This window comes from Engystomops pustulosus, chromosome 2 (assembly GCF_040894005.1).
Source record: "Engystomops pustulosus chromosome 2, aEngPut4.maternal, whole genome shotgun sequence".
In the NCBI taxonomy this organism is placed as follows: Eukaryota; Metazoa; Chordata; class Amphibia; order Anura; family Leptodactylidae; genus Engystomops; species Engystomops pustulosus.
Window position 1 is genome coordinate 10,040,403 of NC_092412.1, and position 26,792 is coordinate 10,067,194.

At 44.1% G+C, this 26,792-nt stretch overlaps 1 pseudogene; it reads right to left on the reverse strand.

Moving 5' to 3' along the window:
* Positions 1–818: 818 nt before the first annotated feature.
* Positions 819–26,792, reverse strand: part of LOC140116881 (uncharacterized) — a 40,199-nt pseudogene continuing 14,225 nt past the window's right edge.

The window sequence follows — 26,792 nt, forward strand, 5'->3', positions numbered from 1 at the left end:
AAATGTTTACAGTTACAGGCTCCCTCACGTGATGGAAGCTGCCAGGCTAGTCACTGTATACATCCTGTATATACACACTGTGCCGTGTTCAGTGGATTTACTTGTAGGGATTTCACTAGATTTGCCGAGTTGCTTTAGATAATTCGGAGTTAGTTCTCATTGGAGAGAGAACACAAAACATCATGGGAGTGAGGGCGGCTTATTGCCTCAGGCAGAGGTAAATCTCCACCGACTTCTATGCTGAGGAGGAGGTCTGATAAGTTGTTTCATAATGTAAAATGCCAGAACTGGAAAGAAAAGGACAATGTTACATCTGTGCCGACATCTTCCTTGGTCCTAACTGTAAGAGATGTTGAAAGTCTTAGTTTCTTGCCTTCTTTGAGCAGTATTTACAGTGGTTGAGTTGTTGGGCTGAGTGAATTCATCACACCAATTTCATCTGCAGCCTAGATCTTGACCAGCAACAGTCTGTGACTGACAGAACTCTGCTCCTATTAGTTCCCAGGACCCCTCAAAGATCCTGTGTTCTGTTTGCTCCTTGCTGGTTAAAGGTCTGATTTACCTGCTATACTGTCTGTGTGACAATATCTATATTTCCTTCTGGTTGTCTGATGTTGGCTCTCGTTTTGTGACTATCCCTTTATGGCTGCAATTTTGTGACTTATATGCTATTTCCGTTGTGACCTGGATCTCTGGTCATTCTTTTGTGTTAATTATCCCGTTTGTTGTCCCCTATTTGGTGTAGGGAGGGACCATCTTCTTGGTTGTCCTGTATCGCTTAGGATACGCAGGGGCAGGCCGTATGGAGAGGTTGGAGCTTACGACTCACAGTCCTGTTCTGTCTGTCCTCCATTAATTAGACTCCCCCCATTATAGGCAAGCGGCACAATATGCACATTATTCTGTTTGTCATAAGCGATTCCCCTTTTTAAAACAATCTGGTAAAAATCATTATGAAAACAGAGTTACAGTAAAACATTCACATTTATTGGTGCACACAGAGCTCTGGTTACGCCGCCTTCTGACCGGCATCTCAGAGGAATATTTATACTTCCAGGCAGATGTCCCACCAATCATTATAGTACATTTTATCAATTCAGGTCACTTTTATTCTCAAGGACTTTTTCAGAAAAAAACACTGAGAGGACGAGGGAGACTAAGTGACAATTCCTAGTTGGGAGCCAGCAGCGAGAGGAAGCCACTAAGCTCTGACCCTTCCAGGACTTTCTATCAAGGATGGTTAAGGATCGAGATGCTGACAATAAAAATTACCATGTAAAAGTTAAAATTCCTTAAGAAACCGTTTATTATGTGATCATTTGTACATACAGGCCCACATTTACTAGGGTCCGTGAGTCAGTTTTCTGTAGGACTTTGCATGTTCTTTCATGTGCAAACTGCATGCACGTGTATTTAAGAAGTGTCCACGCCTCATATTAAATACATGTCCCTGTGTGAATTCTCTGGTGTTCAACAAGATGTGTTTTTTGACTAAAAGATTTCCCACATTCAATACATGAGAACAGTGTAGACCAAAAGGTAAAAAAACAGCTCACCCATTCAGCAATATGTCTTGGTAAACTTCCACTGCACGAATATAGCTGAGTCAGTTCCGAGGAGGAACAAAGGGGAAGAAAATCCAGCAATGTTGGTTCCGTAGGTCGATAAAAATCAAAAATTTATTTAGGTAGAGTTAAAAACATTACATTGCCCAGGCAGTAAAAAAAAAATTCTGCCGCGTTATAAATCCATTAGGATTCTTAGTCATAGATCATAGTCATAGATTCTTCTATGACTAAGAATCCTAATGGATTCGAAAAACACGTCAGAATTTTCTTTTTTACTGCCTGGGCAATGTAATGTTTTTAAGTCTACCTAAATAAATTTTTTAATTTTTATCAACCAACGGAACCAACATTTCTGGATTACCCCCCCCCCCCTTTTCTTCTCCCCTGTGTGAATCCTCTGGTGTTGAACAAGTGTTGTTTTTTTACTTAAAGATTTCCCACATTCCATTCATGAGAACGGCTTCTCCGCTGTGTGAATTCTCTGGTGTTGAACAAGATTTGATTTCTGACTAAAAGATTTTCCACATTCAATACATGAGAACGGCTTCTCCCCTGTGTGAGTTCTCTGGTGTTGAACAAGATATGATTTCTGACTAAAAGATTTCCCACATTCTGTACATGAGAATGGCTTCTCCCCTGTGTGAATTCTCTGGTGTTGAACAAGATAATTTTTTTTACTAAAAGATTTCCCACATTCAATACATAAGAACAGATTCTGCCCTGTGTGAATTCTCTGGTGTTGAACAAGTGTTGTTTTTTTACTAAAAGATTTCCCACATTCAATACATGAGAACAGATTATCCCCTGTGTGAATTCTCTGGTGTTTAACAAGTGTTGATTTTTGGCTAAAAGATTTCCCACATTGAATACATGGGAACGGATTCTCCCCTGTGTGAATTCTCTGGTGTTGAACAAGTATTGATTTTTCACTAAAAGATTTCCCACATTCAATACATGAGAACGGCTTCTCCCCTGTGTGAATTCTATGGTGTCGAACAAGATGTGTTTTTATACAAAATGATTTCCCACATTCAGTACATGCAAATGGCCTCTCCCCTGTGTGACTTAGCTGGTGTTTAACAAGATGTGTTTTTTTACTAAATGATTTCCCACATTCAGTACATGAAAATGGCTTCTCTCCTGTGTGAATTCTCTGGTGTCGAACCAGATATCTTTTTTCAGTAAAACATTTCCCACATTCAGTACATGAAAATGGCTTCTCCCCTGTGTGAATTCTCTGGTGTAGAACAAGATTTGATTTACAAGCAAAACATTTTTCACATTCAGTACATGAGAACAGCTTCTCCCCTGTGTGAGTTCTCTGATGCTTAACAAGATCTGGTTTAAGAGTAAAACATTTCCCACATTCACTACATGAAAATGGCTTCTCCCCTGTGTGAATTTTCTGGTGTTTAAAAAGATCTGATTTATAAACATAACATTTCCCACATTCAGTACATGTGAACTTCTTCTCCCCTGTGTGACTTCTCTGGTGTCGAACAAGACTTGTTTTTTTAGTAAAACATTTCCCACATTCAGTACATGAAAATGGCTTCTCCCCTGTGTAAGGTTTCTGGGGTTGTAAGATGTTGGAAAGATGTGACTGATTATCTTCTACTTCACCACAAGGAGATGAGGGGGGACGTCCATGGGAACCTCTTGCACTTTTGTTTCCTAAAAGTATAATCAAGAAAACAATTTTGGAAGTTTTTCCCAGTTACAAGCAGAAGTAAAGCGAAAGTAAATTACCAGAATCATGTATAGTAATTGCTAGTAAGTGCTGTATATATATATATATAAATAGTAGAAAATAGTAAATATATTCATGGGACATTATATTGTAAGTGACTATAGTACTTTTAGGGGTGCAGTGTGGAAAAACTGAAGTCATTTAGGGGAAATGTGCATTCAGTAGAGATGAGGTAATGTTGGAGCAGTCATTGGGGCAAATTTACTTACCCAGTCCTGTTGCGATCCCCGAGGTGCGTTCTCCGACGAGGATGAAGTCCGGCGCCATTCTTTAAGATCGTGCGTCCATTTTCCTGCATGTGTCGGTTCCCCCGCTGAGGTCCGCCGGAGTTCACCTTCTTCTTCCCGGTGTATGTGAGTGTATGTCTTACGACACAATTTGAATTGTAAATCCCACGTTTGTCCATCTGCTACGACCCCCGATTTGTGTCGCATGAAAGTCGACACTATTGCGACAAAATCCGATCACGTGCGCCAAAAACCCCACTTAAATGCGGTGCAAATCAGAAATAGTCAGGAAACCCGACGAAAATGCGCCGTGCGGACCCTTAGTAAATGTGCCCCACTATGTTCGTTGGCTGATGGCAGAAATAAAATTGATTAAAAATTAAGACCTCATATACCATAGAGAAGAATATTGCAGTTGCCAAGTGGGAGATGACTTGGTCATGAATTAGGTCAGTAATTTTGTTGACAATGGTGGTCATTTACTAAGGGTCCGAACATTTTCCGATTTACGCCGGGAATTTGGCGCACACAATCGGATTTTGCATCGGGTTGCATGCAACGGAAATCAAGGGGCGTGGCCGTCTGAGAACCTGAGGTGTTAAAAAAAAAGTGTCGCTTGACACGCGCTTACCTGCACCAAAAAATAGAAGGTGGACTCCGGTGAACTCCAGCGGACCTCGCCGCAGCAGCGACACCTAGTGGATATCGGCGCACGGACCTTAGTGAATCCCAGCAGAACCCGAATGAGCGTCGGAGAACCCGCCGCTGGATCGCGACTGGACCAGGTAAGTAAATGAGCCCCAATGAGTTGAAGATCAGAGGTGCAGGATGTTTGTGAGGTGGAGGTGGCAAAGGCAGCAGGGACTTCTTGTACCAGGGAGAGTGTGGAGTCATAACTAGTGATGGGTAGGTCTGTCGGGAGAGATGCATTAGATCTATTTCTTCCATACAGTGGCGTAATAACAATGCCCTAGACAAAATTCCTAATGGGGGGCCCCCCATTTACCAGATGCTTGTTAGCCCCGGCATACACATATAATATTAACCCACATACGGGGGGAATGGGCTGGTGTACGGCGTTCCTGACCTGCGTCTGGGCACGAGCTATAGAGTGTGAGCGTCCAAGGCTGAGCAGTCACTGGCGTTGGTACCTGGCAGGCGTGGGTGGCCAGGGGCGCACGAGCACAAGCATATGATATATTCCCCCCTATCTGATACATCAGGGGGTATAGGCCTCTTGATGTACCCATCAGGTGGCCGCACATTTAGGCAAAACTACGCTAGGTCTGACTTGAGGTAGCTGTGCACAAAAACCTTCAAACTAAAGTTTGCAAGTTTATTAAAATGATGCAGGCAGGAACGCCTATTACCGGCCCATTCTGCGGCTGGCCATGCCCCTCCCTGCCCACATGGCGTAGAGGTGGTTTAGCCACACAAAAATATTCTCAATTTCTTGCAGGACCCACAAAATTGTGGGATTGATGTCTTATTATCAGGGCAGACAGGGAAATAGCAGGACAAACAAAGGGAGGAGGTGTAATGCAATACATCAACAACAAATGGTCAAGCTCTCTCCTCCTCAGAAAAGCCTTCGGTAATCACTTTATACAGCTCTCCCCCAGCTTAAACTATATGAAGCCCTTCCCCAGCATCAGCTATATACAGCCCTCCCCCAGCATTAGCTATATACAGCCCTCCCCCAGTATTAAGAATATACAGTTACAAGTAAATTAGTAAAACTTTGCTTACCTTCTCCAGCTTGCCTGCTACGCCAATCAGCTTCCTCCTCTTCCGGCAGGTCAGACATCTGGTGCAAGCGTCGCACTATGTGATGTCACCTCTGCGCTGCGCTCATACGTAAATGGCAGAGCAGGGAACGCTGCTCCCTTGCTCTGCCATGAACCCAAATCTGCCGGCCAGATTACCAGTGGTTTGGCACACGTCTATTGGGCGATACGGGTGGCCATATTGTCCAGATTGGTAGGGGCTTCCTATAGGAGCAAAGTGGCGGGCCCCGCATATAATCAGGCCCTGGTCCTAGGCCAAAAGGTGTACATGAAGTAGGAACCTAAGGCAGAGCCAAGTGGATGCCAACAGAGAGGGGTAGAGGAGGTGATGTGAGAGTGACAATGGAGCTCCAGTTAGAGAGGTATCAGGAGATCAGTGATGCCCAGAAATGATAGTCTGTAGCAGGAGAGAAAGGCCAACTGTATCAATACATTCTCATCAGCAAGAGAAGAGAATGAAGCTATACGGGAGGAGCAGATAGAAAATAAGTCCCTCCTTTTGCTACCTTGAAGGCAGCCCCCTTAACACCAAACATGGCCTACAAGAAGTCTAATAACATGATGTGGGATTAAGCCAAACCAGAATATTGATTCCAGAAGGAACAGACTAATCACACCTGCTCTGTCCTCTAACAATAGGAAGGTCTCCTCTTACCTGGTGATGTGAGGGGCTGGTGGTCCTCCATCATGATGTCCTTGTACTGGTCCTTGTGTCCTTCTATATACTCCCACTCCTCCATGGAGAAATAGACAGTGACGTCCTGACACCTTATAGGAACCTGACACCCACAATGACACAGTCATCACCCAGACACCTCCCTTGTGTTATTGTACAATGTCCCAGCATTCCCGGCAGCGCTCACCTCTGCGCTCAGCAGCTCAGTGATCCTGGAGGTAAGTTCTAGGATCTTCTGCTCATGTATCAGTGAATGAGGTGGAGGCTCGGTGATGGGGCTCTGGGTCCATCCTCCTGACACACGGGGGGTCACACACTCACCAGACGACTTCTTCACTACTGTGTAATCCTGTGTATGGGGAGACACTGATCACTACATAGATCCTAAGAATCCTTCACCTCTCCAGTCATTTCCCGCTATTATTCCTAGAGATAAGAGCCGTGTCCTGGGAGACTCTCACCTCTCCGGTTATCGAGGAGATGATCTCTGTGGTAATGTCTAATATCCTCGCATCCATGTAGTCTCTTCCATTGTCCATTCCTGGGGAGCCATTCACTGTCATGATGTCTTTGTACTGGTCCTTGTGTCCTTCTATATACTCCCACTCCTCCATGAAGAAATAGACAGTGACGTCCTGACACCTTATAGGAACCTGACACCCACAATGACACAGTCATCACCCAGACCCCTCCCTTGTGTTATTGTACAATGTCCCAGCATTCCCGGCAGCGCTCACCTCTCCGCTCAGCAGCTCAGTGATCCTGGAGGTAAGTTCTAGGATCTTCTGCTCATGTATCAGTGAATGAGGTGGAGGCTCGGTGATGGGGCTCTGGGTCCATCCTCCTGACACACGGGGGGTCACACACTCACCAGACGACTTCTTCACTACTGTGTAATCCTGTGTATGGGGAGACACTGATCACTACATAGATCCTAAGAATCCTTCACCTCTCCAGTCATTTCCCGCTGTTATTCCTAGAGATAAGAGCCGTGTCCTGGGAGACTCTCACCTCTCCGGTTATCAAGGAGATCATCTCCAGGGTGAGCTCCAGGATCCTGGCCGCCATCTGCTTTCTGTCCTTCTCCCGGATCCCTGGTGGATCATTGATGGAAAGGATCATCTTTAGGAGAAACCTCAGGGAGTCCTGTATCTATAGAACCTGAGGAAAAATGATAAAGATTAAAGGCAAAAGAATGTGTAGAGACAGGAACACGCGCTCCGCCCTAATTAGCAGTCATCAGGTTTTAAATCCATATGTCCCAAACCTAATCAAAATGTGATATTGTGCGTGGGCACCACCATTTTTGGGAGGACAATCACTCCCCATTAGGTCATCAGTAAGTAACAATCCAAAATGACAGCATATTTGTGTCGCCGTCGGGTATGTCCTGAAGAGCAAGCAACACATTGATTTATATGCTGTATTTTTATGCAGCTTTCCTGGCGGCATTTAAAGAGGTAACAAATTATAGTTAGTGTCGGAGATTGTATTTATCAAGCCGTGGCCATATTGCTTTCTGAGAACCCGCCTCTAAGGCGACAACCCACAACAATAAGTAGTGTGATTAGAGGACAATATAGTAGTAGTATGTTGGTTTCATTGTAGATGTGCAGCCGTGGATCAGAAGATTCAAGAAGGCCGAGACTAGAGGCGGCAAAGTGTCTTCTAAGTGGAAGCATCTGACCTGCCATAATAGTGAAGATTTATTGCCGGATGGTTGTGAGTTCAGACTGTACGGACATTGTAGGCATCAGGAGCTCAGGATGATTCTTCCCTATCTCAGGAGATGATGTCTTATATCAGACAATTTGTCTAAGAAACTCCTTAAGAAACTCTACCTTAAGAAACTCTAAGGTAGAAAACATCCAGCTACAAGGATAATCCAGATCTGTCCACACCTTCCCACTCCTCCAGTAGTCCCAGGTAGCGCTGTCACTTTAAAATAGCTCTATGCACAGCAAGTCCTGGGCTGTCTGGGACTACTTGGAGTCCTCTCTGGTGATGGCCTGGGTGCCCACAGAAAGGGCTCCGAGTGCCACCTCTGGCACCCGTGCCATAGGTTCGCAACCACCGCTGTAGAAGATGTCGCTAGTTTACAGGAAGTATTAGACCGTAAAATAGACTTTTAGAAGTTCATATGACACAGGAGCGGCTCAAGTCAAAGTCAGTTCTACAGTAGATAAATCTCTTAGGTCCAGTTTGAATCAGCTCTAAGATGACATTCACGAGGAAGTCCACAAGGATGATCTCCTGAAGGCCTTTAGATACAGGTCGTTGGCAAGTGAATTTTTATGTGACGCCTCCAGTCAGGCTGTGAGATTGTCAGCAGAGAGTATGGCTTTGTCAGGTAGAAGAGCCGACTTAAGTCTTGGGTGGCGGACATAAAATCTAAGAGTGCTTTATGCAATATGGAATTTAAGCCTGGAAAACTATTTGGTTCTCAATTGGATGAACTAATGGACTCCCTTCTATAGGAGAAGACACTGTAGGGCACATGGAAGAAGCCAAACCAACTGATATCCCTGCCAGATATCTGCTGGTAGGAGGAAGATTACAAAACTCTGCAGAAGCCTGGAAATGTCAGGGTATAGATCCCTGGATCATAAAAGTCACACAACACAAATGCATGTTAGTACAGCCATTCCGGCTAAAATTGAAGGAGGCAATTGACAAATATGAAAAAGACATCATACAAAAGAAACTGGATAAATTTGCCAGGGATCGGGGTGACTATGACCGGAGAACAGCCTACAGATGGACGCATACGGGTAATATGAGGAGATTTCCAAAACGCACAACCAGACCAAAAGAGAGCAGAGAAATGTCCCCTAGCGACGATTTTTTATCCTCGGACACAAGCGAACTGGATGGCGACCCAGGGAATTCGGACACGAACATACCAAACATCAGAAAAAGAGGCCTCCGGCACCGGTGGTCACCAAGCTACAAGAGGGGTCCTCAAAAACACAACAATTGAACACGGAGGGTAAGCATGATCTACAAATTATTAATCTTTCCACCTATAGGTTATCTAGCATTGAACAGCAGGTCCTGAGTAAAGGCTTGAGTTTTTCTCCGATGCAAAAGCTTGACAAATTTACCCTTATAAAAGACGTATATCTATACTGTAGACAGCTGACATTCAAACTTTTATATCACCAGCCCTCTCTCATGGACCATATGTCGGATGTGGATCGTAGGACCTTCTCAGATCTTTTGGATCTTTTAAGGGAAAATGAGGAAACGCATGGCCGTGCAACAGGTAGGTTACAGTTTACACCACGTACACCGTCACAGGCCACTCCTAATTTACGCTTATTCCCAGCCATTCAGATTTTCTTCGACTGTATGGTCCGTGATATACGAGATCTTAAGGAGGAACCACGAAAATTTGAAAATCTCTCCATAGACGAACGGCAGGCAATCCAAGACCTACGTAAGAATACTGATTTTGTTGTAAAAGAGGCCGATAAAGGCGGAAACGTCGTATTGTGGCCAACAGAACAATATATTTCAGAAGCCAATAGGCAATTACGTAATCGCCAACATTATTCTGTTTTACCCTCAGACCCCACCAGTGTCTTTAAGGACAAATTAGATCGCCTTATAGATTTCGCTTTGAGGTCGGGCACTATCACACGACGAGAGAAGGACTTTCTCACGGTTAAGACACCGGTGACGCCCACCTTCTACATGTTACCAAAGGTGCATAAGGCAGTGTCAAACCCCCCCGGGAGACCTATAGTGGCGGGAATTGGCAGCTTATGCAAAAAATCATGCATTTACATTGACTTCTTTCTACAGGATTGTGTCACCAAACTAACCTCGTACATCAGGGACTCTTCACACTTGATTGACCAACTAAACAAACTGAACCTCACGGCCATTGAAGAAGAAATCTGGATCATTTCCATGGACGTCGAGTCCCTCTATACCAACATTTTACACGAGGTGGGTGTGAATGCAGTGGCCTATTACATGCAACAAGAGCAGGTGGGGGATGAGCGCCATCAAATGTTCCTTTTGGAACTTTTGGGGTTCGTACTGAGGCATAATTATTTTGTCTTTGATAGGACTTTTTTCAGGCAGGTCTCGGGTACAGCGATGGGTGCACGCTGTGCCCCTTCCTACGCCAACCTATTTTTAGGTTGGTGGGAGGAGACCAGGGTGTACCCATCCAGGGACTTCCAGAGGCATGTCATCGGTTGGTATCGCTATATCGACGATGTGCTTGTCCTCTGGGGGGGACCACCCGAGACCTGTCGGGCATTTGTGGAGGATCTCAATGCTAATGAGTGGCAAATACGGCTAACACCGGTGTTTTCCCAAACAGAAGTAAATTTTCTGGACCTACGGATTTCCCTCCAGCAGAAAGTCATTGAAACAACATTAAACAGGAAAGAAACCTGCTGCACTACCGGAGCTTTCACCCCCGACACCTGAAAGACGGCAGCCCAACAGGGCAATTTTTACGTGTTAGGAGGAACTGTAGCACACAAGAAGAATTCATTGAGCAAGCTAGAGATCTAACACACAGACTTCAGAACCGTGCCTACCCGAAAAAAGTGGTCTCTAGGGCTTTTATCCGTGCCAAACAAACTCCAAGACAAGATACCTTTGTACCAAGAATCAAAATGTCTGATGGCAAACCCTGCCTCATAACGACTTACCATAATCAATGGTCTGACATATACAAACTGCTACATAAAAATTGGGGCCCAGTGAGCCCAGACTGGACATACATATTCCCCCTGTACCGAGGATGGTCGCCAGACGGGCCAAAAATCTCTGCGACAGTCTAACTAAAAGCCACTTTCAATGACCAAAAAGGGCAATCGGACATGGTCAACGACTCCGTGGCACGTACCCGTGTGGAGATTGCACAATTTGTCCTTTGATCCTAAGAGGTGACAACTTTCAAAACCCGGCTGATTCCAGGAGCATCAAACTCTGGACCTATGTGAATTGCCAGTCGCGATGTGTCATCTATGGCCTAATGTGTTCCTGCCCCAAAATGTATGCCCCAAACAGGCCAGGAGTTACGCAAAAGAGTACAGAAACACATCTCCACGATTAATAATGCGGGACGAGATCTCAAAGATGGGAAACAATTATCCACAGTGGCAAAACATTTCCTCAGTGTGCACAGAGGTGATCCTTCTAACCTAAGAATCATTGGCCTTGACAGAGTGCAACCCAACATAAGGGGAGGGGACTTAACCCCGGCCCTTCTCCGACTCGAAGCCAAATGGATATTCGAACTGAGAACACTGGCTCCCTTGGGGATGAATGAAGAAATACTCTTCTCCGGCTTCTACAAAAAGTAGGTATCTGCATCGGTCAGGCCCTTATTCTTGCAGCATGCCCCCCATTGGTTTTTTCGGTTTTTCATTTTCTTCCTTCATTTTCTTTTTTCTCACTGTTTTCTTCGTTCACTTTTTTGGCCCTTCCATCACGTTTTTGGTTATTCTTTTCACCATTTGCTTATATATTTTTTGCACTCCGGGTCACCTTATGTCATAGTGATCCCTTCTTGACACACGCACGGGCACACTGATTTCCTTCATACACCTTTCGCATAGCCTCACATGCACATTCTTTCCTTATACTGGTGGCATTTGGCCACACTCATTTTTCTTTGGGTCACTCAGCACCAGGCTTACATTTCCTTGGCCATGGATCACTATTTCACATTTCACTGGTTTTCCACCTGTCACAGGGGGCATTCCATTCTTCAGTATTGCTATTTACCTCACCATGGGTTCCCCACACACATTTTGGTCACTCCCTGTGATCACTCACCCTCCCCCACTTTTCTTTTTCTCTTTCTTTCCCTTTCTTTCCCTTTCTTTTTCTGTAATTTTTCTCTTTTTCTCGTTTGTCTCTTTTTTCTTCCTTTCCCACCATCTTTTCTATCTATGGGGGCACGCGCCCACCCTCCATCCAGGGGTTGCTTCCTCCATTGGTGTCCTCGAGAACACTACTTTTCTGCCTTTTGCTCTGTTTGTATTTTGATGCTCAGTGTACTGCTTCATTATTTTCAGACTCATGTCTCGACTCTATTAAAGCTCCGCCTGACGGCCTCCTTCCTGGGTCCCCATTGGCCGTGTGTGGTTCCTCCCAGAAGTCTTATCAAACTCACGTCTGCTCTGCTTGGAGCGATGCCTGCTTTCCCAAATCTCCGGTCCGATCCCTTTGTGTAATTTGACCGCATACAGGTCCAGTTTCCAAGATTTGCTTGGTCATAATGACATATTAAGTACCCTTCGTATCTATTATTGTATTGCTTTACATGTATTATATTGCTCATATAATATCTTTGATTGTATGTTGCGGTGTGTGTGTTGGGTGAATGAGCATGGGCCCATGCAGGTATACGTGTATATGTTGGTTTCAGTGTGCCGATTAGATTTGACCACAGAGACCTATTTGGGACAATTATGGCTGATTGTTCATATCTACGCCTGCACTTTACATGTATTTTATATGCACTTGGCACTTTATTTTTAGCGATTGGTGTCAAAAAAAATTTTTCACGTTCTATTTTTGTACTTCTTTCTATTACTATGTTCATTAATTACATTCCATCCAATTTATTCACTTCTAGAATATATGTCTCACTCGATATATACACCCCACACCTATACTGTTTACAGAGACATATATATACAGCTACATACATAGTCATATATACACCCCACACCTAAACTGTATACAGAGACATATATATATAAATATACAGCTACATACATAGTAATATATACATCCCACACCTATACCGTATACAGAGACATATATATACAGCTACATACATAGTCATATATACACCCCACACCTATACTGTATACAGAGACATATATACAGCTACATACATAGTCATATATACACCCCACACCTATACTGTATACAGAGACATATATATACAGATACATACATAGTCATATATACACCCCACACCTATACTGTATACAGAGAAATATATATATACAGCTACATACATAGTCATATATACACCCCACACCTATACTGTATACAGAGACATATATATACAGCTACATACATAGTCATATATACATCCCACACCTATACCGTATACAGAGACATATATATACAGCTACATACATAGTCATATATACATCCCACACCTATACTGTATACAGAGAAATATATATACAGCTACATACATAGTCATATATACACCCCACACCTATACTGTATACAGAGAAATATATATACAGCTACATACATAGTCATATATACACCCCACACCTATACTGTATACAGAGACATATATATACAGCTACATATATAGTCATATATACAGCCCACACCTATACTGTATACAGAGAAATATATATAGTTACATACATAGTCATATATACACCCCACACCTATACTGTATGCAGAGACATATATATACAGCTACATACATACTCATATATACACCCCACACCTATACTGTATACAGAGACATATATATACAGCTACATACATAGTCATATATACACACCACACCTATACTGTATACAGAGTCATATATATATACAGCTACATATATAGTCATATATACACCCCACACCTATACTGTATACAGAGAAATATATATAGTTACATACATAGTCATATATACACCCCACACCTATACTGTATACAGAGACATATATATACAGCTACATACATAGTCATATATACATCCCACACCTATACTGTATACAGAGAAATATATATATACAGCTACATACATAGTCATATATACACCCCACACCTATACTGTATACAGAGACATATATACAGCTACATACATAGTCATATATACATCCCACACCTATACTGTATACAGAGACATATATATACAGCTACATACATAGTCATATATACACCCTACACCTATACTGTATACAGAGACATATATACAGCTACATACATAGTCATATATACACCCCACACCTATACTGTATACAGAGACATATATACAGCTACATACATAGTCATATATACATCCCACACCGATACTGTATACAGAGACATATATACAGCTACATACATAGTCATATATACACCCCACACCGATACTGTATACAGAGACATATATACAGCTACATACATAGTCATATATACACCCCACACCTATACTGTATACAGGGATATATATATACAGCTACATACATAGTCATATATACACCCCACACCTAAACTGTATACAGAGACATATATATATATATATATATACAGCTATATACATAGTCATATATACACCCCACACCTATACTGTATACAGAGACATATATATATATATACAGCTACATACATAGTCATATATACACCCCACACCTAGACTGTAAACAGAGACATATATATATACACCCCACACCTATACTGTATACAGATATATATATATATATACAGCTACATACATAGTCATATATACAACCCCCACCTATACTGTATACAGAGACATATATATACAGCTACATACATACTCATATATACATCCCACACCTAAACTGTATACAGAGACATATATATATATATATATATATATATATATATATATACAGCTACATACATAGTCATATATACACCCCACACCTATACTGTATACAGAGACATATATATACAGCTACATACATAGTCATATATACACCCCACACCTATACTGTATACAGAGTCATATATATACAGCTACATACATAGTCATATATACACCCCACACCTATACTGTATACAGAGAAATATATATACAGCTACATACATAGTCATATATACACCCCACACCTATACTGTATAGAGACATATATATATACAGCTACATACATAGTCATATATACACTCCACACCTATACTGTATACAGAGACATATATATACAGCTACATACATAGTCATATATACACCCCACACCTATACTGTATACAGAGACATATATATACACCCCACACCTATACTGTATACAGAGACATATATATACACCCCACACCTATACTGTATAGAGACATATATATATACAGCTACATACATAGTCATATATACACTCCACACCTATACTGTATACAGAGACATATATATACAGCTACATACATAGTCATATATACACCCCACACCTATACTGTATACAGAGACATATATATACAGCTACATACATAGTCATATATACACCCCACACCTATACTGTATACAGAGACATATATATACAGCTACATACAAATCATATATACATCCCACACCTATACTGTATACAGAGACATATATATACAGCTACATACATAGTCATATATACATCCTACACCTATACTATATACAGAGACATATATATACAGCTACATACATAGTCATATATACATCCTACACCTATACTATATACAGAGACATATATATACAGCTACATACATAGTCATATATACACCCCACATCTATACTGTATAGAGACATATATATATACAGCTACATACATAGTCATATATACACCCCACACCTATACTGTATACAGACATATATATACAGCTACATACATAGTCATATATACACCCCACACCTATACTGTATACAGAGACATATATACAGCTACATACATAGTCATATATACATCCCACACCGATACTGTATACAGAGACATATATACAGCTACATACATAGTCATATATACACCCCACACCAATACTGTATACAGAGACATATATACAGCTACATATATAGTCATATATACACCCCACACCTGTACTGTATACAGAGACATATATATACACCCCACACCTATACTGTATACAGACATATATATACAGCTACATACATAGTCATATATACATCCCACACCTATACTGTATACAGAGACATATATATATATACACCCCACACCTATACTGTATACAGACATATATATATATATACACCCCACACCTATACTGTATACAGAGACATATATATACAGCTACATACATAGTCATATATACATCCCACATCTATACTGTATACAGAGACATATATATATATATATATATATATATATATACACCCCACACCTATACTGTATACAGAGATATATATATATATATACACAGCTACATACATAGTCATATATACACCCCACACCTATACTGTATACAGAGATATATATATACAGCTACATACATAGTCATATATACACCCCACACCTATACTGTATACAGAGATATATATATACAGCTACATACATAGTCATATATACACCCCACACCTATACTGTATACAGAGACATATATATATATATATATATATATATATATATATACAGCTACATACATAGTCATATACACACACCACACCTATACTGTATACAGAGACATATATACAGCTACATACATAGTCATATATACACCCCACACCTATACTGTATACAGAGACATATATATATATATATATATACAGCTACATACATAGTCATATATACACCCCACACCTATACTGTATACAGAGACATATATATATATATATATATATATATATATATATATATATATATACAGCTACATACATAGTCATATATACACCCCACACCTATACTGTATACAGAGACATATATATATATATATATATACAGCTACATACATAGTCATATATACACCCCACACCTATACTGTATACAGAGACATATATACAGCTACATACATAGTCATATATACACCCCACACCTATACTGTATACAGAGACATATATACAGCTACATACATAGTCATATATACACCCCACACCTATACTGTATACAGAGACATATATATACAGCTACATACATAGTCATATATACACCCCACACCTATACTGTATACAGAGACATATATACAGCTACATACATAGTCATATATACACCCCACACCTATACTGTACACAGACATATATATACAGTTACATACTCTGCTGCTGTTGAGTCCAATGAGCTTGTGACAAAAATTCCTCAACTGGCCAGAGGTTACACGGGGGCGGAGCTACACGGAGGCGGGGGAAAATACAGGGCGGAGCTATAGGAGGGCGGGAGACGAATAGCAATGATAACAAGCCCAAGCTCTGCTCCTCCGGTGTCTTGTATGGAGCTTTTCCTTGCAGCTATGATGTCACGGGAAGGGGCGGAGCCTCCCGGAAAGGGGCGCTGCTTACTGCGCAGTCTCTTCACAGAGCGGGAAGCAGAGGAGAGAACGGTCACAGTGTACATGTGTCTGGCGGGAACCTGACAGCAGGGTAGTGTGTGCATGTGTCTGGCGGGAACCTGACAGCGGCAGTGTGTACATGTGTCTGGCGGGAACCTGACAGCAGGGTAGTGTGTGCATGTGTCTGGCGGGAACCTGACAGCGGCAGTGTGTACATGTGTCTGGCGGGAACCTGACAGCAGGGAAGTGTGTACATGTGTCTGGCGGGAACCTGACAGCAGGGCAGTGTGTACATGTGTCTGGCGGGAACCTGACAGCAGGGTAGTGTGTGCATGTGTCTGGCGGGAACCTGACAGCGGCAGTGTGTACATGTGTCTGGCGGGAACCTGACAGCAGGGAAGTGTGTACATGTGTCTGGCGGGAACCTGACAGCGGCAGTGTGTACATGTGTCTGGCGGGAACCTGACAGCGGCAGTGTGTACATGTGTCTGGCGGGAACCTGACAGCAGGGAAGTGTGTACATGTGTCTGGCGGGAACCTGACAGCAGGGTAGTGTGTACATGTGTCTGGCGGGAACCTGACAGCGGGGCAGTGTGTACATGTGTCTGGCGGGAACCTGACAGCAGGACAGTGTGTACATGTGTCTGGCGGGTACCTGACAGCAGGGCGGTGTGTACATGTGTCTGGCGGGTACCTGACAGCAGGGCGGTGTGTACATGTGTCTGGCGGGAACCTGACAGCAGGGCGGTGTGTACATGTGTCTGGCGGGAACCTGACAGCAGGGCGGTGTGTACATGTGTCTGGCGGGAACCTGACAGCAGGGCGGTGTGTACATGTGTCTGGCGGGAACCTGACAGCAGGGCGGTGTGTACATGTGTCTGGCGGGAACCTGACAGCAGGGCGGTGTGTACATGTGTCTGGCGGGAACCTGACAGCAGGGCGGTGTGTACATGTGTCTGGCGGGAACCTGACAGCAGGGCGGTGTGTACATGTGTCTGGCGGGAACCTGACAGCAGGGCGGTGTGTACATGTGTCTGGCGGGAACCTGACAGCAGGGCGGTGTGTACATGTGTCTGGCGGGAACCTGACAGCAGGGCGGTGTGTACATGTGTCTGGCGGGAACCTGACAGCAGGGCGGTGTGTACATGTGTCTGGCGGGAACCTGACAGCAGGGCGGTGTGTACATGTGTCTGGCGGGAACCTGACAGCAGGGCGGTGTGTACATGTGTCTGGCGGGAACCTGACAGCAGGGCGGTGTGTACATGTGTCTGGCGGGAACCTGACAGCAGGGCGGTGTGTACATGTGTCTGGCGGGAACCTGACAGCAGGGCGGTGTGTACATGTGTCTGGCGGGAACCTGACAGCAGGGCGGTGTGTACATGTGTCTGGCGGGAACCTGACAGCAGGGCGGTGTGTACATGTGTCTGGCGGGAACCTGACAGCAGGGCGGTGTGTACATGTGTCTGGCGGGAACCTGACAGCAGGGCGGTGTGTACATGTGTCTGGCGGGAACCTGACAGCAGGGCGGTGTGTACATGTGTCTGGCGGGAACCTGACAGCAGGGCGGTGTGTACATGTGTCTGGCGGGAACCTGACAGCAGGGCGGTGTGTACATGTGTCTGGCGGGAACCTGACAGCAGGGCGGTGTGTACATGTGTCTGGCGGGAACCTGACAGCAGGGCGGTGTGTACATGTGTCTGGCGGGAACCTGACAGCAGGGCGGTGTGTACATGTGTCTGGCGGGAACCTGACAGCAGGGCGGTGTGTACATGTGTCTGGCGGGAACCTGACAGCAGGGCGGTGTGTACATGTGTCTGGCGGGAACCTGACAGCAGGGCGGTGTGTACATGTGTCTGGCGGGAACCTGACAGCAGGGGAGCAGAGCTGCTATGAGATGGGTTACATGAGACTGCATGGCTGATAAGTGCTGAGGTGTATGTTACATGAGGCTACATATCTGGTATCGGTTGAGGTGTACGTTACATGGGGCTGCGTGTCTGGTAGGGGTTGAGGTGTACGTTACATGGGGCTGCGTGTCTGGTAGGGGGTGAGGTGTACGTTACATGGGGCTGCGTGTCTGGCAGGGTTTGAGGTATGTGGTACATGGGGCGTCCCGTCTGGCAAAGGTAAATGTGTGTGGTACATGGGACAGGGCGGCACGTCACATCTGGCAGGGTTTGAGGTGTGTGGTACATGGGGCTGCGTGTCTGGTAGAGGCTGAGGTGTATGGTACATGGGGCTGCGTGTCTGGTAGGGGTTCAGGTGTGTGTTACATGGGGTTGTGTGTCTGGTAGGGGTTCAGTTGTGTGTTACATGGGGCTGCGTGTCTGGCAGAGGTTGAAGTGTGTGGTACATGGGGCTGCGTGTTTGGCAGGGGTTGAGGTCAATGTTACACAGGTTGCGAGTCTGGCAGGGGTTGAGGTGGATGTTACATGGGGCTGTGTGTCTGGTAGGGGTTGAGGTGTATGTTACATGGGGCAGTTGGACGCTGCAGCTCACAGTCATGACCTTGTAACCCCTGCAGCAGTGAAGACCCCTCAGCACAATGGGGGTCATTTACTAAGGGTCCGATTCGTGTTTTCCCAAAGTGTTACCCGAATATTTCCGATTTGCGCCGTTTGTCCCTGTATTGCCCCGGGATTTTGGCGCTCGCAATCGGATTGCGGCGCATCGGCGCTGGCATGCACACGACGGAAATCGCGGGCGTGGCCGAATGAAAACCCAACGGATTCGGAAAAAGCGCCGCATTTAAAAAAAAAAAAAAAGTGTCGCGGAGCTTGCACTTGCCTTCACTAGGAATAGGCTGGGGAACTTCAGCGCAGCAGCGCCACCTGGTGGATGTCGGAGGAACTACCTTAGTGAATCCCGGCTGGACCTGAATCCACCGCAGAGAACTCGCCGCTGGATCGCGAATGGGCCGGGTAAGTAAATCTGCTCCAATATGTTCTGTGAGAACGTCCCCCATGTGTTTATTATGAACTTGAATGAGTGATGTAACCTGAACCTGTGACATTCCGACCATCATCATCGCAGACTTCAACATCCCTGTTAACATTCCCATTTCCCCTTCTGCCTCTCAGCTCTTAGCACTAACTACTTCTCTAGGTCTTTAACAACTGCGATTCCCCCACTCATAATGAGGGAAACCTACTCGATTTGGTCTTCTCTGGACCATCTTCAATATCTAATTTTACCAATTCTTCTTTTCCACTTTTAGACCATAACCTTCTTTCTTTTACTTTCAATAATCCTTCACCTTCTCAGAATCCTTCCACCCATCATTTATACCGGAATCCACGTGCAAAGGATACTCACCAACTCACAGAAAACTTACAGTCTCCACTGTCCCCCATCTCTTCTTTCATCTGTCCAAACTTGGCTAACCACAATAATCACACTGTCAGAAGCGCGCTAGATGAGATGGCACCACTCACTATCCGAAATTTTCAACACATACAGGCAACCTTGGCACACTGAACAAACTTGTTTCCTTCGGCAGTGCTCCAGGATTGCCGAACGTCTGTGGAGAAAATCGCGCACATCTACAGACTTTTTACACTTCAAATTTATGCTAAAAACTTAACTCTGCCCTTCACCTTGCTAAACAGGTCTATTTTACTAATCTCATATCCTCTCTCTCTAACAACCCCAAAAGGCTCTTTGATACTCTTCACTCCTTACTAACACCAAAGGTGCAGCCACCTCTCACAGACCTTGGGGCTGAAGATCTGGCCGCCTACTTTAAGGATAAAATTGATTGCATTTGAAATAATTGCTCAATCCACTCACCCCACTAATCCCCTTTCCTCCGGTACCTTATCTTGTTCACTCTCTTCTTTTGAACCAGTCACAGAGGAAGAAGTGTCCAGGCTTCTCTCCTCTGATCACCCCACTGCCTGCATCAGTGACCCCATCCCCTCACATCTCGTACAGTCTCCCCAGCAGTCACTTCTCACCTCACTAAAATTTTCAACCTCTCTCTCTCTTCTGGTGTTGTTCCCCTCATCTTTCATGCATGCTGTTGTAACCCCATTACTAAAGAAACCTTCTCTGGACCCATCCAACGCTACTAACTACCAGTTAGTCTAACCCCCCTTTCATTTCCAAACTGGAACGCCTGGTCTATTCTCGGCTAACCCGCTATCTCTCAGTTAACTCCCTCCTTGACCCCCTGCAATCTGTTTCCGCGAATCTATTGGCAGCGTTTGATACTGTGGACCACCAGCTCCTCCTTAGGATGCTTCACTCCATTGGCCTAAAGGACACTGCACTCTTTTGGTTTTCTTCCTATCTGTCTGACCGCACTTTCAGTGTCTCCTTTTCTGGATCTTTATCGTCTCATCTTCCTCTCAGTGTCGGGGTTCCTCAGGGCTCAGTCCTAGGTCCTCTCCTCTGTGTCGGGGTTCCTCAGGGCTCAGTCCTAGGTCCTCTCCTCAGTGTTGGGTTCCTCAGGGCTCAGTCCTAGGTCCTCTTCTCTTCTCCCTCTATACTGTCCCCATTGGAAAAACCATCAGCAGATTTGGTTTCCAGTATAATCTTTATGCTGATGACACCCAGCTATATACTTCTGCACGTAACATCACCCCGGCCTTACCCCAGAACACTAGTGAATGTCTCTCTGCTGTCTCTAACATCAAGTCCTCTCTCTTCTTGAAACTTAATCTTTCTAAGACTGAACTTCTTGCCTTTCCACCATCTACTAACCAACCTAACCCTCACCTCACCGCTGTCTTGGGGTTGTGCTGGACTCCAACCTCTCCTTTTCACCATATATTCAATCTCTTGCTCACTCTCGCCGCATGCATCTCAGAAACATCTCCAGAATCCAACCGTTTCTGACATTTGAAACTTCTAAAATGCTAATTGTTGCACTTATTCACTCTGGACTAGACTACTGTAACTCCCTACTAATCGGTCTTCCACTCGCTAAACTCTCTCTTCTTCAATCTATTCTTAATGCAGCAGTCAGGCTCGTCTTTCAGGCCAAACGCTACACGGATGCCTCCCGTTTGTGCTAATCACTGCACTGGCTGCCTGTCTCCTTCCGTATTCACTTTAAAATAATAACCCTCATCCACAAAGCTCTGAATAATGCTGCACCTTCCTATCTCTCATCTCAGTCTATCGCCCTTCCCGTGCGATATTAGATTAACCTGAACCTTAATTCAAACCTCTCAAGCACGTCTCCAGGACTTTTCCTGAGTTGCTCAAATTCTCTGGAATGCCCATCCCCGGACTCTCAGACTAATACCCACCCTCCAAAGCTTCAAACGTGCTCTTAAAACCCATTTCTTTAGGCAAGCCTATCACACTTGATAACTGCATGAAATGTCAACTCTCCCTTTACTAATCCATCCTATGTCCTCCTCCCGTCTGTTATTTGGCAAACATCAGATATTTACCAAGTTCCAGGCTTCTCTGCAGTCTTTTTCAACTAGGACCCTGTAAATAAGATGATGGCTGGTTGATGCAGCAAAATTTTTATTTATGAAATTATTTATTAAATTATTCTATATCGTTCCTTAATAAAAAAAATTGGTTGGACCATTATACAACCTCTTGTGTCAACACCCTCATCCTCATAGTCTGAAAGATCTTTTTGAGCAGGGCCCTCACTCCTATTGTTCCTTATGACTGTTTGTTCTTTGTAATGTATCATAGTATATAAGGCTGGAACAAGACGCAAGTCCATCAAGTCCAACCTTTAAGAATTAAATAAATGTTTTATCCCTATAACCCGTGATATTTTTTCTCTCCAGAAAGGCATCCTGGCCTCTCTTGAACATGTACATAAAGTCCACCATAACAACCTCCTGCGGCAGAGAGTTCCATAGTCTCACTGCTCGTACAGTAAAGAACCTTTGTCTATGTTGATGGTAGAATCGCCTCTCCTGTAGGCGTAGAGGATGCCCCCTTGTCCTGGTCACAGGCCTAGGTATAAAAGATCTTTGGAGAGATCCTTGTATTGTCCGTTCAGGTATTTGTACGTTGTAATGAGGTCTCCCCTCAGTCGTCTTTTTTCTAAACTGAATAATCCCAAATTTTGTAATCTGTCAGTGTATTCTAATCCCCCCATTCCCCTAATAATCCTGGTTGCTCTCCTCTGCACCCGTTCCAGCTCTACTATATCCTACTATACACTGGTGCCCAAAACTGTACACAATATTCCATGTGTGGTCTTACCAGGGATTTGTATAAGGGCAAAACTATGTCTTTATCTTAAGAATCTATTCCTCTCTTGATGCATCCCATAATTTTATTTGCTTTGGCAGCTCTGGTCACTAAAATTAAGTTTACCGTCCACCAATACCCCCAAGTCCTTTTCAGCTCCAGTTTTACCAAGTAATTGACCATTTAGAACATAATTATACTTTTTGTTTCCATGGCCCAAGTGCATAACTTTACATTTATCTACGTTAAACCTCATCAACCATTTCTCTGCCCACTCCTCAAGCTTTCACAAATCCCTCCGTAATGCTAAACTATCGACCTCAGTATTTATTACTTTACACAGCTTAGTATCATCTGCAAATATTGAAACTTGACTGTGTAAACCCACTACAAGGTCACTAATAAAAATGTTAAAAAGAAGTGGCCCCAATACTGACCCCTGTGGCACTCCACTGGTAACGTCAACCCAATCTGAGAATGTGCTACTAATGACGACCCTGTTTTCTATCACTAAGCCAATTACTTACCCAAATACACAGATTTTACCCTATTCCCAGCCTCTCATTTTATATACCAACCTTTTATGTGGCACAGTGTCAAATGCCTTTGAAAAGTCCAGATATACAACATCCACAGCGTCCCCCAGATCCAGTCTTGAACTTACCTCCTTGTAGAAACCAATCAGATTAGTCTGACAGGAGCGATCTCTCATAAACCCGATGCTGACGCTGGGTTATAAGGTTGTGCACAGTGAGATACTCTAGGATAGCATCTCTAACAAACCCCTCAAATATATTCCCCACCACAGCTGTTAGACTCACGGGTCTGTAGTTTCCAGGATTGCTATTTGATCCTTATCATTTATATACTTGAAGAATAATTTTGGATTATTTTTGCTCTCCCTGGCAATATTTCTGTCTCTATTTTTGTGGCCTTTATCTGCTTTTTACAGGATTTATTTTTCTATATAATCCTGTAATGCCTCATTGCTACCTTCACGTTTTAGCACCTTAAACGGCTTATCTTTCTCGCTTATTGCTTTCCTTACAAGACTAGTTAGCCACATTGGCTTTTTCTTTTTCCCCTTATGCTTTTTCCCATAAGGTATGTGTTTCTCACAGGACTTTTTCAGAATATATGAGAAAAAGTCCCTTTTTGGGGGGGCTTTTGTCTTTGAGAACATTATCCCAGTCTATGCCTTTAAGGTCTTCCCTTAGTTGCTGAAAATTTGCCCACCTGAAGTTTAGAGTGTTGGTTGCCCCTTCCCTAACGTTCTTAGTAAAGCGTAATACAAAATCAATGATATTATGATCACTATTCCCCAGGTTCCCCCCAACCTGTAGTTTTGATACCCTATCAGGTCTGTTGGTTAGGATGAGGTCCAGCAGTGCCCTCCCTCTTGTTGGCTCCAGGACTAGTTGTGACAGGTAATTATCTTTTGTTGTTGACAAGAACCTGCTGCCTTTGAAGGACCTGCATGTTTCTGCCCCCCAGTCAATATCTGGGTGATTGAAGTCCCCCATGATAAGTACTTCACCATGCTTTGAAGCCGCATCCATTTCACTTATCAGCATTTCCTCTGCTGCCTCCATTATATTTGGAGCCTTATAACAAACCCCTAGTAATATTTTATTATTCTTTTTCCCTCCTCTTATCTCCACCCATAGGGACTCCACATTTGCATTTGCGTCACCGATGTCATCTCGCAAGACGGGTTTGAGGCAAGAATTTACATATAAACAAACCCCTCCCCCTTTTTTATTTATACGATCCTTTCTAAAAAGACTATAACCATCTATAGTAACAGCCCAGTCATAGCTACTGTCCAGCCATGTCTCGCTGATACCCACTATATCATATTTCCGCTCCAACATCAAGAGGTCCTCCATTTTGTTTGTGAGGCTTCTGGCATTTGTGTACATACACTTTATATGGGTTTCCCTCTCCGTATTCCTTTTGTTCTTATTCCCCAGCTCTTCCCATTCTTCCCAGCTTTCTATCTACACTGTCTATTTGCCCTGCACAAGTGTAATTGCCCTCCCCCCAGGTCTCTAGTTTAAACACTCCTCCAACCTTCTAGCCATTTTTTCCCCCAAAACAGCTGCACCATCCCCATTGAGGTGCAGCCCGTCCCTACTGTAGAGCCTGTAGCCAACAGAAAAGTCAGCCCAGTTCTCCATGAACCCAAACCCTCCTTCCTATACCAACTTTTGAGCCACTTATTTACCTCCCTGATCTCCCGCTGCCTTTCTGGTGTGGCACGTGGTACAGGTAGTATTTGTCATTAGTGCAAATGTGGACCATGACCGCTGGTTCCTCACCAGCCCCTCCCTGTAATCTGTCAACCCGATCCACAACATGCCGAACCCGAGCCCCCGGCAAACAACACACTGTTCGGTATGCACGGTCTTTGTGACAGATTGCCCTGTGTGTTCCCCTAATAATCGAATCTCCCACTACCAGCACCTGTCTGACCTTGCCTGTGTTCCCATTACCCTTCTTACTGGAGCAGACAGTCCCCTGGTTGCTAGAGGCCACGTCTTGCTGCAGCATTGCTACCCCAGAGCTGATATCCCCCTCATCCGCCAGCCTGGCAAACTTATTGGGGTGCACCAGATCAGGACTAGACTCCCTACAACTCTTCCCTTTACCCCGCCTTCTACATGTTACCCAACTAGCTGCCCCCTCACTCTGCACCTCCATACTTCCCTCCCCACATCCATCTGCCCCAGTGAGTTTGTGCTCCAGGAGCAGCAAACTTCACTCCATATTGTCAATTGCCCGCAGCCTTGAAACTTGCTCATTTAGATCCAGAATCTGAGCTTCCAGATGAGCAATTTTCACACACCCCACACAGCAGTATTCCCCCTCGAATGGCTGTTCAAGGAAAGCATACATGGCACAGGATGTACACTGCGTAGCAATGCCACTTATGGAGTCCATTGTTCTAATGGGAATTACAATAGAAATATGCACGGAAAGAAGAATTTACAGTCAAAGTAACACAAAATACAGCAGTTACCTGCTAAAGTCCCTCAAACTCAAGTCCCTTAAACGTAAGTCCCACTTAGGACACTATATATGTAATATAGTTGTATTTGTCCCCTATGATTTGTAAAGCGCTACAGAATTTGATGGTGCTGTATAAAGATTATTATTATTATAAATGGTCAGCCTCTTCCTGTGACCCCTGCCGATCTTTGTGCTCTATGCCTAAGAGAAAGCTTTGTTCCATGCCCTCTGCGATTATCCTGATTTCCCGCTGTGACCTCTATTTCATTCCCGTTTTGCCTGTCCCTGACCACGAGTTTGCCTTGAGATTCTGTACTGCGCCTTGGCTGCCACTGCGGAACGACCTGGAGGTACAACGCCGCAACTAGTCCAACCTGCTTTGCAGCGGGCTCTGGTGAAAACCGGGTACCACTTAGACTCCGGTCTGAGGTGTCGGCTTACGTCATCATCGGCGGCGGTCCAGTGGGTCCATTATCCCTGAGCCTG